This window comes from Episyrphus balteatus, chromosome 2 (assembly GCF_945859705.1).
Source record: "Episyrphus balteatus chromosome 2, idEpiBalt1.1, whole genome shotgun sequence".
Classification (NCBI taxonomy): Eukaryota; Metazoa; Arthropoda; class Insecta; order Diptera; family Syrphidae; genus Episyrphus; species Episyrphus balteatus.
This window is the reverse complement of record NC_079135.1, coordinates 29,986,666-29,992,691: the sequence shown is the minus strand read 5'-3', so window position 1 is coordinate 29,992,691 and position 6,026 is coordinate 29,986,666.

The window sequence follows — 6,026 nt, the reverse complement described above, 5'->3', positions numbered from 1 at the left end:
TTTGTCACACAAGAACTTTGAAAACAGGAGACAGTAGTACGAAGCTGTCGACGTCGAGAGCAGTTAAATGCTACTATACCACTTTCAGTACCGCAGCACAGAGCTTCACTCTCGATCAAAGGTGAATATATTAGAGAGAAAAATTTTTCGTACCCCTCTAAAAAATGTTTGAAAAATTTTCTAGCCCCCTCCAAATTTTTTTCTGGATACGCCACTGTATGTCTCATGATCGCAACTCACTGATCGAAACAAACATTAACACTACTTACACACCAACGAACATAACAATATACATTTTTATATTAGCATAGAGCCGCTGCTCGCTCGTGGCATCCACAAAAAAGATCAAATCCTCATCCATTTAAAACATCACTCGAAAACCGCTTGTGCGGCCAATGACAGTGACAGTGGCGACATTGGTGACTGCGGTGGCGGCGCGGCGGCAACTTATGGTTGACTTCTATGTGGGAGATGCTGTGTGGTGCGTCCCGCGCTTTGTCATTGTTGATGATCAGAATATGACATCGGTTGCAGTCAGCTTAGGTTTTTTTCAACAGCAGCCTCTCCATGTCGTCGCACCACCATCGCCACCACCAACCGCCTCCTCAACGTGTGTGAGCTCCATCATTGTCTTCTTCGTCATCATCGTCAGTCACTTTTCAGTTTTCATTTTATTAATTTCAGTTTGACCCTCCCTCGTTGTTGTCGTCGTTGTTATCGTCATCGCTACTAACGATGTCATCGTCGTCGTCGTCGTCGGTCGTCCATCCACCTACAGTTTCGTTTTTCATAAGGTAATAATACTGACAGAAGGAGGCGATCTGGAGATCTCTCAACTTGAATGTCATGTCTTCGCCATTGTCTATAGATGTGTGTTGTATATGCGTGTACCATCGTCGGGTTTGACGTTAAAATATAAAATGACAAACGATATTAATAAAGAAGAATTGAAATTTGTATTGAAGAGAACTCTGCGGGTGGCTAACTGCTTGGCTGTCACACCGGGGTTAGAAGTTAACGACGGCATCATCCCAGCATCCTATAACTGAAAGTCAGTCAAACGGGAGTAGAAGTCGTGATTTAAGAAATGAAAAAAAAATGTCTGTTGGAATCTGGAGAGATTGTGAATTAATCTGATGGTGATTAAGAATATCCTGTTTTAAAAACTAGGTGGCTTAGAAAGGAAGATGCATCTGCGATTTTCAAGACATTTAAGAACTTAACGTGTAAACTTTAATTGGCAAGGTTGCAAAATTCCTGACAAAAAATGAAATAATTAAAGACCAGTTCCACAGTTACATTGGAAAGGTAGTTTACATTTTAACGTACAAAGTGTCAATTAAGTTTCCAATATTGAATATTTATAAGTGTATTTTAATCCTCTCACCCAAGTGATTCCGAAATCGAGCTATGATAGGCCAATTTCACAGTCAACACTTAAATTTTAAGGCCGGTAAGACTGTTTCCATTTTTATATCGGAATTGACACTTTAGCTTTAATAACTGTCAGATTCGCCTAAGCAGTGACTTTGGGCAGGTTCAGAAATGTTCCCAACTAAAATTTTCGCTACTTTAATGGTCCTAAGAAGCTTCTCATCATCATTAGTTTCACACTTGAAAAACTCATATAAGACTCGTAAGAATCAAAAAGGGCAACTTTTTCACTCCTATTAAACCGCAAAAAAGAACAATATAAGACTCCTGTAAATATTCTCATGAAGAATCAAAACTGATATTGTCTTCTTTAAGGGTACCACAGAATACTTATAGCGCTATTCAATTCTATATATGAGGGAGAAGAAAAATACAAAGAATTGAAATTGTTTTGCATTTGTATTAATTTTTATTTTAGTGTAAAGTTGACTAGAATAAGTGAGTCAAGAAAAATTTCCCTCTCGATTTACTCGTCTACCTAAATTTCCGTTCAGAAAATGATGTTAACTAAATATTTCGTCCGTAACGTTTCCTGAACGGGTCCCTTGACTTTTGCATAAAGCAAAAGTCAAGGGACCCGTTCAGGAAACGTTACGGACGAAATATTTAGTTAACATCATTTTCTCCACCAAACCTAAAGCTAGATTTATGAAAGGAGATTTTAAATAATGTAATAATGTTTTCACCGGCTAAGATGATTTCTAAGAAGATTAATCGTAAATCACCTTAAATCTACATTCAGTTGGCGGTGGAGCTGGGGCATAAGGAAGTTTTCGTTTTTATATGGGAAGTGACACTTAAGTTTTCATTAACTGTCAGATTCGCCCAAGAAAAGTCACACTGACAGTTCTGATTCTGGTTTTAAAAACAGAATCAGAAGCAGAATCACTAACACATTCATAGATTTAAATGTCAGATGTCACACTTGACCAAAAAAACAAAAACAAATGAAATTTGGCGCGAATACACATATATGTGACACATTTCAAACTCAACCAATACATTTAGGTACACCAAACTTCAGATTTTTCGGAATATAAAAAAAAACTGTTCAATTAGGATTCCGAATCGAAGAACAATTCCGGATTGCCAATTAAAAACTCCATTAAAAAATGATACGTTCTACTTATTGTAGTTATTGTGATGTTTGATTAAAACTCTCAAGACAATTTCTTAAGGCCTGATCACAATGCATATGTTTTTGAAAATTTGATCGCAGCCCAGGGAACTGATACGTCTGGTAACGCTTGTCAGTTTTATTAAAAGATATTAAATCTGAGACGCAATCACGAAAAAGAAAGTTCCAAAGCTTGTGTCTTAAACAAAGCACGCCCGTATCCCTATTAGTGTAGGTACATCTATGCCTAAACGAGAATATGTGAACTACCTTCATCAGCATCAGCAGATGTATAGATACTTATTTGATTAAAACTTCTTTTTTCCATAGAATTAGAAACGATAACTTTCCACGCTTCAACGTGATCAGACTGATCACTATCTACGATCTAGCTCACGATCAATGATACCAACTTATCATGAGACAAACATATCTGCGCGATTCCAACAAAGTACTAAAGACACAACACGTGACCACAGATGCTGCAGCTCACAGAGCTTCTTTTTTTTTGTAAATAATTGCAGGCATATAAAAACCTCAACTCAACCAACTATATAAGAGCAACCAGGTTGGCCTCGAGTCACAACACTTCGCAAGCGATCGTCTCACATAGATTTGCAATCCATATGACCATGGAACTCACTCCCCATTGCCTTCATTGATGTCTAAGAGACAAATAGATCCTTGCTGGAAAAAATGAAGCAATCAAGAAGCAACGAGTCTGCGCTCCTCCGGTCTCCGACATACCTTTACACACACTTTATCGGGTGGAAAGACCATGGGTCTGGCTGTGCGGCTTGTGTGTAGCCAAAAGAGCAAATATACATACCACACGGCTAGATATGGATCCTGGATTAATGTACCACCATCTTCTTGGCACTTTTATTCAAGTGAAGTTGCCCCCTTCTTGATTTACCTAAAACAGCTTGCGACAAAGCAGCAGTCTGTACATGTTATATAGCTTGTGTGCTATACTTGGCATACCTACTTGAGGCCATGCCGCGCAGCCGCCGCGCCAAGCCGGTTGAGGTGCGCTTGCACGTCTCATGGATGCACGTTTCATGCCAACCAATGAGTGGGTCTATGGATATAGGCTCTTTGGTCGGCCGGTTAGTCGATCGGTAGTTGCATATGGATCTCTTGCTTGCCACGATTCATGATCGGTGGTTCGTTTGGTCATTTATTTCGCACACGCTTCAACAATACTCCACCGTGTATCGCTTTGCCTTTTATAGGATGCAAACCTGGGCATTGGGCAAGTCGTGAGACTCCTGTCTGCTGTCTCAGACCGTGCGGTTAGTTGAGGCCTTTACCTTCAACGCCGTCATCATTGGAGTGCGATCATCATCGTTCTGATCGTTGCAATTCATTCGCGATCGCTGGGTAGTTTCATCGTTTCGTGACGGAGATGGTGCGGTGGCGGTGATGGCGATGACGGTGCCGGATGGTGGCGGCGGTGGCGGTGGCAACTTCAAGGTCTATTTTGGGTTCTTTTATAGGAGCTGGTTGGTACCTATATGGGAGCCACATTTTACTTTGTGCCCGATGACGGCCACAATCGACGTCCGGATGGACTCTAAATGGATCTATACATCATCATCATCATCAGCGACAGGGAACAGCAGCAGCAGCAGCATCATTGAGAAGAGTCTGCAGGTCTGCATGCTTCGTGTGCCTGTCGCGCTTATATCTCTACGAGTTCGAGTGGTATGATCGTGGGCAAAAAGTCTGGCATTCAACTCTCTATATAATATCGTGCTCCCTAATACGATCTGCAGCAATTTTCTTCTTCTCCTTGTTTTTTTTCTTTTTTCGTTGCTTTTTTGTTCTGTTTTGTAGGTTTCCTTTCATTCCAGAAGTCATATAAAGGCCGTGAGAACGACTTGTGATTGGAAGTTCCCAAGGCTCGTGCGAGGTAGCGTGGATGAATTTCGTTCGTTCGTTTCCCTTTTTTGTTTGCGGAACCGGCCGGCCGGCAACGGCAAGCTATGCTTTGCACGTTTTGCTGGCTGGCTAGTGGGTAATCTTTTTCTACGACTTATTAATTTGTTTCTCAAAAAATCCGCTTTGATCGATTAAGTTCGAAAAAAGTAGCTTGTTATAAAAAATGTTGATCTTTTTAACTTAAAACTCGTCTACATAGAGAGAGACCAATTCTTAGCTTCTGAAAATAGAATCTTGTATAGAGACTTGCTGGTGGCAGTGGCAGACGCAGAAACTCAAAAGTGTCATTGCGTCTTGAAAATACAAAATAAAAGAAAAAAATACACAAGAGTCGCCCGCTCTATGGGGTAACACAATACTATCTGTGATCTTACACATGAGCGCGTGCAAGTGAAATAAAATTAATTCCAAGATGCGCGAACGTAGATGCACATCTCTGATTCGACCTCACGTTCAGCCAGGGTCGTCCTTACAATCATACTCGTTCATATGAGATGAGCGGGCTTTGGGTATTTTTTTTTATATTTGTAGACAGAAAAGAGAATATATAAACACACAATGTGTGCACTTGTGCATCTCGGAGCTCTCCGCGAGTGCACTAAACATGACTTCAAAGTGCATGGATGTATCCAAATACACGTGTTTTATATGTGTGGGATTTATCTATCGGAAAAGACCTGCAAGAAGTTTCAGAGTGACTTTTTTGTTTTGTTTTTTTTTTCTGAAGTGAATTTTATGGTTTGTTCGTCATATGGGATCGTGAGAAGCGAACAAAAAATCCCCCACTTGGTTTGGTTTGATTAAAACCAAAAAAAATTATGTACATAATACATTAAAAATATGCACACGCGAACGGGGTATCACACAGTGTATTCTTTTTGAGTATAAGTTTGGGTGTTTTTTTTTCTTTGAGAACTTATTAACAACGTAAGCTCACCATCATCATTTAAAGTGATTTTTTTGGAAGAGAGGCTATGTATTTCTCCTTAAAGTATGGGTCTTCCTTAAATTTGTATATTTTTAAGGATGGATAAAAACATTTCTGATCGCTTTTTCATCGCAAAATTAAAAATTGATCATGTTTAATTAATTTCTAGCAACTTACTGAAAATCTGTGACGCCACAAGATCACGAACAAACCAAGGCCTATAGTGACATATTGTCAATCATTCTTGTATGCGTGTTGCGTGTAATTAGTATTCAAGAATGTAGGGGACGTACAATTTTCTGCTGGCTTCCAATTTCTAAGCGCTAGGATGAGATTCACTTTTTCCTGACAGTGGGCTTTATTAATTTCTTGAAGTGGCACTCCGGTAAAGGTGATAAGAAGCCAGAGCCTCTGGTGTCCATCCTAATAAAAAATAATTTACGGGGTACTAAATAAGATTTTATTATAACCTGGGCGGCAACTGCAAAATGTCCATTCCACATAAAATTGAAAATGTGCGTGGCAGTTAACATTTTCACAGATTAACCTATGTTTTGTTAAATTGTTTGTTTAGTTCAGAAAATGTGTTCTTATAAATGTAGG